An 11,103-nucleotide genomic window follows, 5' to 3' on the forward strand; every position below is an offset into this window, starting at 1 on the left:
AAATGAAATTATGGAATTTTCAGGGAAATGGATGGAACAAGAAAGAAATCATCCAAAGTGAGATAACCCTGACACAGAAAGATAAATGTAGATATTACACATTAAAAACTGATAACTAACCTGTAGCCATTGTTACATTGTTACATTGTTACAGTTGTGTCCAGAGAAATGGGATCTTAGGTAAGGAGACAGCAACACCCTCCCCAAACAGGGAGTAATTGGGACTCACTGGGACTCAGGAATTCACTCCTGGCCAGGGGCACTGGTTCCTTCTGGTCTGTGCCTGAGCACTGAGCAGATCTTGGGCTTCAGCTCTGCATCCAATCCCACAAAACCCAGAGGAGGTGGGGATCCCAGAAGCTCTAACCCTGGCAGTATCTTCAGTTCTAACTCCAGCAGCAACATCCACCTCAAACAGTTCTGACACAACCAAGATAATAGGAAAGACAGGCTCCAGTCAGACAGTGCAGGTAGCACTAAGGAGATCCAAATGGCGAAAGGCAAGCACAAGAACATAAGCATCAGTAACCCAGGGTACTTGACATCATCAGAACCTAGTTCTCCCACACTAGAAAGTCCTGAATTCCCCATATCACCAGGAAAGCAAGATTCAGATTTAAAATCACTTCTAATGATGATGATAGGGACTTTAAGAAGGACATAAATAACACTCTCAAAGAAATTGAGGAGAACACAGGTAAACAGGTAGAAGCCCTTAAAGAGGAAACACAAAAAATCCCTTAAACAATTACAAGAAAATACAACCAAACAGGTGAAGGAATTGAACAAAACCATCAAGGACATAGAAATGGAAGTAGAAACAATAAAGAAATCACAAAGGGAGACTACCCTGGAGATAGAAAACCTAGGAAAGAAATCAGGAGTCATAGATGCAAGCATCACCAACAGAATACAAGAGATAGAAGAGAAAATCTCAGGTGCAGAAGATACCATAGAAATATTGAGACAACTGTCAAAGAAAACGCAAAATGCAAAAAGTTCTTAGAACTGACTTTAATACTTGCATGTAATTTAAACAGAATAAAGGCAAAAAAGGAGGAGCAGGGATGGGATAGGGGATTAATGGGTGGGGGAAATGGGGAGGGGGATGGCAACTGAAATGTAAATAAATAAAATATCGAATAAATAAAACAGAAATGGACAGCGTGGGCCAGGGGGCAATGGCACGTGAATCTCCCTGGGAAGGGAAAATAGAATGGATTTTCTTGGAGGACTGGGACCAGATGAGGTTGGGTACAGGAGGGGAGGTGGGGAGGACCTGGGAGGAGTAAAGGAAGGAAAACTATAATCAGGACAGATAGTATGAGAAAAGAATATATTTTTGATAAAAGAAAAAAAAAAAAAAAAAAAAAGAGCCGGGCGGTGGTGGCACATGCCTTTAATCCCAGCACTTGGGAGGCAGATTTCTGAGTTTGAGGCCAGCCTGGTCTACAGAGTGAGTTCCAGGACAGCCAGGGCTACACAGAGAAACCCTGTTTTGAAAAACAAAAAAAAAAAAAAGAGAGAGAGAGAGAAAAAAAAAGAAAGAAAGAAAGAAAGCAATGCCTGTTCAAACCAATGAGGGAAATTTAATCTCATTTTTCCATTTAGTAGTTTTGCAGTTTCCGGTCTTATGTTGAATCGTTAATCCACTTTGCACAGTACATGGTGCAAGACAAAGCTCTAGTTCATCCTTCAACAAGTGGGTATCCAGTTTGTGCAACAGCGTTTACTGAAGAGACCTTCGTTTCTCCACTATGTGTTTAAAGCACTTGATGAGGATCACCACAGTTCACTGACTTGTCTCAGGGATCTCTGCTCTGATGGCCTCTGGGTCTGCCTCAGTGCTGGTCCAAACCCATATTGTTCTCTTGCTCACGATTACTTTGTTTTGTTGAGGACTTTCTGTGATTCTACATGAGGTATTTCTTAACTTCCTTTTTTTTTAAAGAGAGGTATAAATAGAAATCGAATTAATATGTGCACACTGATTTTGTATCTGAATTTTACTAAATTTATCAGTCTGATAATTTTGTTGAATCTTAGATTTTTCTATTTGATTATAGGTGATTATGTTAGTAAACAAATTTACTTTCATCAGTGTGGATTTTTTTTATTTCTTGTTTATTTCTTCTTGCTTAATTTCTCTGGATAGGACATACCGTGTTTCAAGAAATGGCAAGGGTTACCTTTGCTTTTTAGTGTTTTATTTCTCTTGTTAAATCTAATGCGCTGCTGGGTTCTGCCTCATCATCACTGCCGTGTCGAGGTAAGAGCCTGTTTTTAATTTTAAGCGGATGTTCAGATATACATTGAGTATCAAACCTCAGGTTCTGTCATGACCTCTAATTTCCTTGTCTCCTTACATCTGGCACTGTTGCTGCTAGCATTTTCTTTCCCTGATTCCTGGTATGTAAGAGCAGGTTGTGTGTTTGAGATCCTCTTTCTTTTTACCTAGCATTTGCCACTGTGCTGGTCCTCTTGTCACGGACTATGCTGTATCTTACAGGTTTTCCTGTGCTGCCTTACTGTATTTGTCTCAAGATATTTTTAAAATTCCCTGTTGATTTCTTCCTTTTTTTCTTTTTATTTATTTATTTATTTTATATTTTATTTACATTTCAGATGCCATCCCCTTTCCCCATTTTCCCTCCCTACAAAGCCCTATCCCATTCCCTCTCCTCCTTTTTGCTTTTATACATTTTTTTAAAAAAAATGTTAATCAAAGGCTTTATAGGTTTGGTAATGCTCAATCAGAAGTGTAACCCAATACCCAACCTAGATATATAAACTATCTTTGACTGGTGGAGACAATTTCTTCCTTTTTGATATAATGTTTAGTTTCCATATATGTGAGAATTTCCCCGTTTTCTTATTGTGACTGATTTTTAACTTCAATATTTCACTCCATTTGTTTGGAAAAGACCTTTGGGAGCAGTGACTCTCCTCCCCTCTCCTCCCCTCTCCTCCCCTCTCCTGCCCTCTCCTCTCCTCCCCTCTCCTCCCCTCTCCTTACCTCTCCTCCCCTCTCGTCTCCTCCCCTCTCTTCACCTCTCTTCCTCTCTTCTCCCCTCTCCTCCCCTCCCCTTTTTCTCTTTCCTCCCCTCCCCCTCTCTCTTGCCTTTTCTCCTTTTCTTCTCTCTTTCTCCTCCCCTCCCTCTCTTCCCCGCTTCCCTTCTTTCTTCCTCATCTTCTCTTTGAAGTACTCAAGCTTAAATTCAGGGCTTAGACTCTACCACTGGGTTACACACCCAACCCAATAATCTTAAATCTATAATGATTTGCTTGGGCACTTGGTGGGATTTGTGGATTTGCACTAGAATACATTCCACGTGTACTTTCAGAAGAATATATTTTCTTCATTGTTGAGTAGAGAGATCTTATTAATGATAAGATGATAAACAGTATTGAACTTCTATTCATTTTTATTTCAAATGTTATTTTATTTTTTCATTAATTTTTTTTATTTATTCACCTTACATCCCTGTAGCAGCCCTCCTCCCTTATCTCTTCCCAGTTCCACCCTCACAAATCTCTCCTCCTGTTATCTCCTCCCTTTTTCCTCAGAGAAGAATACTCACTTCTGTACTTGGTGGTTTGAATATGCTTGGCCCAGGGAGTGGCACTATTAGGAGGTGTGGCTTTTTTGGAATAGGTGTGGCCTTGCTGGAGGAAATATGTCACCATGAAGGTGGGCAATGAGACCCTTTTCCCAACTACATGGGGTCCAGTCTTCTCCTAACAGCCTTCAGATGTAGAACTCAGCTCCTCCATGCCTGCTGGATGCTATCAAGCTCCCACCTTGATGATAATGGACTGAACCTCTGAACCTGTAAGCCAGCCTCAATTAAATGTTGCCCTTATAAGAGTTGCCTTGGTCATGGTGTCTGTCCATAGCAGTGAAACCCCAAATAAGACAGGTACCCACCCACCCTGGGACATCAAGTTGCAGGAGGGCCAAGCACATCCTCTCCCACTGAAGCCCAACCAGGCAGTCCAGGTAGGGGAAATGGATCCAACAGCAGGTAACAGAGTTAGAGAGAGTTCCTGCTTCAATTGTTAGGGGACCCGCATGAAGATCAAACTGCACATCTGCTACAAATGTGGGGAAGACTGCATCGTCCAGCCCCCACAAGCTCGTTGGTTCATGGTTCAGTCTCTGTAAATCCCCATGGCCCCAGGTTAATTAAATCTACGGGTATTCTTGTGGTGTCTTTGACCCCTCTAACTTACTCACTTCTATCCCCCACTCTTCCACAGGATCCCCTGAGCTCCCCATAATGTTTGGCTGTGGGTCTTTGCATCTCTTTCCATTAACTGCTGGGTGAAGCCTCTCAGAAGACAATTATGCTAGGGTTCTGTCTGCAAGCACAGCAGAGCATCATTAATAGTGTCAGGGGTTGGATCTCTCCCATGAGGTAGATAAGTCCTAAGTTGGGGCAGTCATTGGTTGGCTATTCCCTCAATCTCTGCTCCATCTTTATCCCTGTACATCTTTTAGGCAGAGCACTTTTTGTATTGAAGGCTTTGTGGTTGGTCTGGTGTCCCTCTCTCTCTAAGGGAAGTCCCACCTAGGTACAAGAGGTGGCTATTCAGTCTTCATATCCCCCACTCCAGATGGTCCTATAGATGCCCCCAATCGATTTCCAATCACTCTCCTTGCCCTCTCCTGCCCCACTCCTCCCTACGATCCTCATCCTTGCTCCCCTCCTCAGCCCCTCTTCCACCCTCCTTCCAGCACCCCATATGTCCATTTTGTTTCCCATTCTGAGTGAGATTCGTGCTTCTTCCCCTAGATCCTCCTCATTACTTAGTCTCTTTGTGTCTGTGGGTTGTAGCATGGTTGTCCTGCACTTTACAGCTAATACTCTTCATAAGGGAGTACATACTATGCATGACTTTCTGGGTCTGGGTTCCTTCACTTAGGATAATTTTTTTCTGGTTCCATCCATTTGCCTGCAAATGTTATGACGTCTTTGTTTTGAACAGCTGAATATTATTTCATTGTGTAGATATACTACACTCTCTTTATCCATTCGTCAGTTGAGGGACATCTAGGTTGTTTCTAATTTCTGGCTATTATGAATAAATCTGCTATTAACATAGTTGAAGAAGTGTCCTTGTGGCATAGTGGGGCGCATTTTGAGTACACGCCCAGGAGTGGTATAACTGGGAAACTTTCTGAGAAACTGCCAAATTGATTTCCAAAGTGGTTGTACCAGATCGCACTCCCACCAGCAAAGGAGGTGTGTTCCCCTTGCTCCACATCCTTGCTGTCACTTTAGGTTTTGATCTTAGCCATTCTGATGGGTGTAAGATGGAATCTCAGTGTCATTTAGATTTGCATTTCCCTGATGACTAAGGCCATTGAACATCTATATAAGTGCTCCTTGGCCATTAGAGAGTACTCTGTTAAAAATTTCCTGTTTAGCTCTGTACAGTGGTTTGTTTTGTTTTTTTAAATTGGGTTATTTGGTTTGTTGGTGTCTAATTTCTTTTTTGTTCTATCCAACAAGAAGACACAACTTTATTAGTGATAGAAACAGTACAAATTTTAAACCAAGCTGTAGTTCCACTTTTCAAACACCAAAAAGGGGGGAAAAAGGAAGAAGGGGGTGTCCTTGCTGTCAAATAGTTACATTGTCAATTCCATAATAGCATTTACAATATCGCTACTGTTGTTTTTCAGGGCCCGGACAGCCTCTGCTCTTGATACATTTGCTTGTGACATGACCAATTCTATGTCCTTAACTTCCACACCCGTTTGTTTCATCAACCTCCTCTTCCTCACTCTCCTCTTGGACAGTTGGAGTCTGAGTGTTTTCTTGAATGTTTGAAACAGCTTCACCTTGAACTTTGAATTTCTCAGCAGCTGCTAACTGTGCTTGCTGAGACAAACCTTCAATCTTGGCTTCCCCAAACACTACGTAGGTATCTGAAGCTGGGCTCTTATAGACATCCGGCTTTGTGATGACGAAGAGGATATTTTTAGACTTCCGGATAGTGACTCTCGTAACCCCTGTAACCTGTCAAAGACCCAGTTTGGACATAGCCTTCCTTGCCTTCTTCTCACTCCAACTCTGCTTAGCTTTACTAACAGGCTCTTCATCGATCTCAGCAGCAGCTGCCAGCTGGAACTGTTGTGTGGCTGTCTGTGTGGAATCTTGTTCTTCAAGCTCCGGCATGGATTCATCACTGTCAGACTCAGCCTGAGGCTATGGCAACTCCTGCTCTGTAGCAGGGACGGTTTCTGTGGCTTCACCGGGCATTTTGTGCGGAGAACATGGAACCAAGATGGCGGGTGTCTAATTTCTTGAATTCTTTATACAATTTGGATATTACTCTTCTGTCAGATGTAAGCTCAGTGAAGATTTTTTTTTCTAGTCTGTAGCTGCTATTTTGTCCTATTGATGATTTTGCTATATATGTGATATTATAAGCATAATATTGATCTCCCAGTATCATATTACTACCTAATTTTCCCTTCAGTTCTGGAAATGTTTTTCTTATATAGTTAAATAACTTGGCTCAAATATGAATTTATATATATATATATATATGTGTGTGTGTGTGTGTGTGTGTGTGTGTGTGTATGTATATAAAATTCATTTGTTATGTGTTTCTACTAGGCTGGATCTTTGTCATTCTAGAGTGATCTATGTGTCTAGATACAATTTTAGATTTAGATTAGGTTTGAACAGGTATAATGGACTTTGGTTCTATTTGCAGAAATTTGTTCTGATTTCTCATTCTTATGTTTGTACTTCTGAAATGAGTTTCTTGTACACAGCATATTGCTGGGTTTTTCTTTTTTTAAATCTCTCTGAGCCTTTTCTGATCCATATCCATTTATATTTCAGGTAATTATTAATAAATGAACAGTTATTATAACTCCATTGTGTGAGTGATTTTCTATTTGTCTTACACTTATTTTTCTCATTTTCTTTCATTATTACTAAATTTTTATAATGTATTAAAATCTTTATAATTTTTTATTATATTTTTCTTTCTGATTAGTTGAGATTTGTATAAAATATATTTTGGTTATAACCTTCATTGTAAGCTGATGATGTTGGGGTCTGAAAATCCAAAAGGACCCAAACAATCATGAGAGTCAAGCAAAGCAAAAACTTTGTTGAATTAGGTAGCAAAAAGTGACCAGTCAGGGACAACGAAACAGACTCCGGAGCTGACTGTGTCTTCAAATATTCATCTTAATAAATATTTAAGCAGATGACAAAAACTTACTATACTCAGACCACTACTGATCGATTAGGGCCACAGAACCAACCTGAACCAGAACTTCACAGAGGTTTTAAGCTTCAAAACCACAAACACTGTGCTAAGTTCTCTCACCAATCATGATTTAAGGATAGGGACTACTTAGGAACACGTGTTTGTGGTACACTTATCCTCTTCCCATTAGTTGGATTATTCAACTGTGGCAAGGCAATTTATCTAGCATTCATGCCTCAACCTACTAACTAGGATGTCAGTTACCCATGTACATGTCTCTTTTTGCCAAGTAGAATGTCAGTTTTCCAGTGAGGTCTTGAAAACTTGCACTTTATTTGACCACTATTCAAAATGAAGCTTTATTCAAATGATTTCAGTTTGGTTCCTTCTTACAATAACTGTCAACATCAACAGAAGAAAGCATGCTAGAGTTTTACTATTACACTGTCAGAGTTTGCTTATTTGTCGAGCTTATTTATTTGTTTATTGTATATGAATTATCAAATTTTATCAATGTTTGGTTGTTTGGTTGGTTGATGTTTGAGACAGGGTCTTTCTACATAGTCCTGGCTCTCCTGGAGTTTGCTATGTAGATCAAGCTGGCTTTGAATTCATAAATATCCTCCTATCTCTGCCTACCAAGTGATTGGATTAAGGGTGTGTGCCACCATACCAGCTTATTTATGCATTTTATACTAGGGGCATTAATAATGTATATGCCACCTTTATAATGTAACACTAGTTTGTATAGCTCTTATTACTACCTTTATATGTTCATTAATATTTTTATATACTTTTGCAACAAACACATTTCTACTGAGGAAAATTTCATTTTACTTTGAAGAAAATCTTGTTTAGTTCCAACAAATTCCTTCAGTTTTTGCTTGTCTAGGGAAACAAACCTTCATATCTCCACACTACTTAAGGGATGAGGATGCTAAATACAGAATTCTTTGTGCTGTTTTCTTTTCTTTTAGTTCTCTGACTCAATAATCTGACTGTGTTGTCTCAATCTTTTGAGCTAATAAATCTGTAAGTAGCATCATTGTTTTTCTCTTGCATATGAAAATTATTTCTCTATTGTTGGTTTCAAAATAGTCTCTGATTTTGGCAATTTGGCCGTACCGTGTACTGTTACAACCCTTTTTGACAGGTTGGTTGTATTGTGTGCTGTTAAAACCCCTGTTGAGTTCAACGTTTGTAAGGATCTTTGAGCTTCATAAATCTGCATATATATTCTCCTCTTAGAATTTAGAGGATTTTCAACCATTACTTCTTTAAGCAACCTCTTAGATTCTTTCTCTATCATTTTTCCGTCTTTCAATCTTTTAATTATCAGTTCTCTTGATACAGTTCCATGGGTCCTGAAGGCTTTATTACTATTCATATTTTATGCTTTTCTTCTATCATTGGATCATTTTGAGTAGCATCTCTTTCTTCCAATCTTTTCATCTTGGCTTCCTCTCTCTGTACTTCTTTCCTTGCTCTTTCCCTTTCTCTGTTCCTTTTTCCTTCCATCCATCTTTCTAAATAACAGTCTCATTATATTGTTCAATGTCAAATTAGTTTCCTTTTGAGGGACACAGAAAAAAATATTCACCTAAGATAGAATATTGACAGAACAAAGAAACAGTCCCTTCTAAGTCCAGTTTGCTGAAATCTACTGGCTTACTAATGGCAACATAGATGAAGTGTTATGTATAGGAGTATAGATGACTCAAAAGAAGCCACATCATTGAAAAGTTTGTCACTCAGGATGATGACAAATCATGAAATCAGCAGTACTGACTAAAGTCACAACCCATAGCTAACCTCCCACCTCCTACATACTCTAGCATCCACAGAGACCACTATAGATGGAGAGAGGGCAGGAGTAGTGATGACTGGATCTTAGGTGAAGCTCAGGGTACCACCCTCACCCATTACCACTCATCCCCATATTGTTTTCCTTGTTTGTTGTCATGCCTGTGGCTTGAGAGAATTCTGTGGGTCGTTGCAGTAGTCTCTGCATATGGTGGCCATCCATTGTGTTGTTATTTAGTTTACTGGGTTCTCTTACAATACTCATTTTGAATGATTTGGTTCAGATCAGTTACTGTGGACTTATTCTACCCCTTTGGTGTTTTCTCATCCTGTCAGCTTTCTTATGGACCTGCAGTGATGGCAATATGCACAATGGATAATTACTCTTTTTCAGACTTTACAGCTGCTTTCTAGGGAGAGGTTTTTGTGTACAGATAATTAAAAGGTATCACACAGGTGGGGTAGAGTGAGCCTATCTCATAAGAGATGTGTACACTGATGACTGATGACCCCAGTCTTGGAAGAAGGAAAAGTAGCAAAGTGTCCATCAGACATCATCAACTGAGGTCAGTGCTGTCAAGGAAGCTAAGGTCTCTGATGTCTGTAATTACAGTGGATTGCAGGGGACTTAAGTGGTAAAACTTTCTGGTGTCCTGTTTTCCTTTTCCCACATAGGCAATTTGTAGCATAGTGAGTTCTTCCTGACCCTCATTCCAGCACACAGATGTATACAGAGGCGATGGGGTCCAAGGCCTGAAACTGCATGGTAAGAGTGAAGTGTCTGGGGGAAGGAACACAGTTATACTTGCTGCAGTAATGGTCCTGGTGTGCAAGGCATAGGCACTCACACATGCTATTCATTAAGTTGCATGTGTGAAAGAGAGGTGATGCCTCTGATCTGGTGTTGAAAAGTAGGTTCCACCTCAGGTGGAGCAGGAAATGTGAGCAGCATTTGTCAGAGAAGAGGACAACAGTGTTCCCTCTCAGCTGGAGGTGCAGTAGTGGTGCATTTCCACTGAACGTCCCATAAGTGGCATTTATAGAATTTATAATAAGTGAAAAAAAGAGAAAGCAATGGTTCTTCTGGGGTATGAACAAGTGTCATAGTGGGTCTTCTTCAGGGGTACTGTAACTTCTCCTTGGTTGGGGGAGTACAGCAGCCTGAACTCCTATCAACTGAGTTCTAAGGGACTTTGAAGCTATAGCATTCATGGTAGTGACAAGGGGTGTTGTCATCTTACTGTTCTTCCTTCCATTCAGAGTGAGGTAATGCTAAAGGGACTGCTTTAGATGCCAGCTGTTCAACTGCAGAAGGGTTTGGTACAAACATACTGTTTATTACAGTTTTCTGTGCAGCCATTTTTATCTGTCTGCTGTACAGCCCCCCCCCCCCCCCCCCCCACACACACACACTCTGGTTTGTTATTATACTCTAGAGTGCTCCCACAGCAGTCCTCACCAGCATGGAGTTGCCCTTTTCCCAGCTTTGTTATTACACTCTGGAGTGCTCCCACAGTAGTCTTCGCCAGCATGGAGTTGTTTATTTATTATTTTTTTGTGAAGGAAGGAAGCTTTAGAATCCAACAATCTGTCATCTTGTTCCCATCACTCTGGTTGGAAGAGCTGACATTATGGTTCTCACAGAGATTTTCACTGATTATAAATTCTATAGATGCCTCTTATGGGACACTCAGAATGTACAAGATATTCTAATTTAAAAAAGAATCCCATGAATTCCATCTGCACAATTATTTTTATTTTGGTCCATTTCAATCATGCTATCTGCACATATATGGAAACTTTTAACTGTCTATGCGTAATAATTCTCTGTATGTTTTTAGTGAAATGCTGTTTTAATATGTACATACAAAAATTATTTTAGTGGGGTTTTATAATTATACTTGATAAACTTTACTTATGTTGAAAAGATTACTGAATTAGATTATGAGAGTGCCTAGTTCCTCACATGTTCATCATCTCAGGAAATCACTGATTGTCGGGGCTGGAGAGGTAGCTGTTTTTCCAGAGGACCTGAGTTCAAGCCCCACGTGATGCTTCCCAACC

General features: G+C 40.1%; 1 pseudogene; it reads right to left on the reverse strand.

Annotated features, from left to right (window-relative positions):
• Window positions 1–5,532: 5,532 nt before the first annotated feature.
• LOC117723286 (nascent polypeptide-associated complex subunit alpha pseudogene) lies at window positions 5,533–6,295 on the reverse strand (annotated as a pseudogene).
• Window positions 6,296–11,103: the final 4,808 nt, after the last annotated feature.

Source organism: Arvicanthis niloticus, chromosome 18 (assembly GCF_011762505.2).
Source record: "Arvicanthis niloticus isolate mArvNil1 chromosome 18, mArvNil1.pat.X, whole genome shotgun sequence".
NCBI lineage: Eukaryota > Metazoa > Chordata > Mammalia > Rodentia > Muridae > Arvicanthis > Arvicanthis niloticus.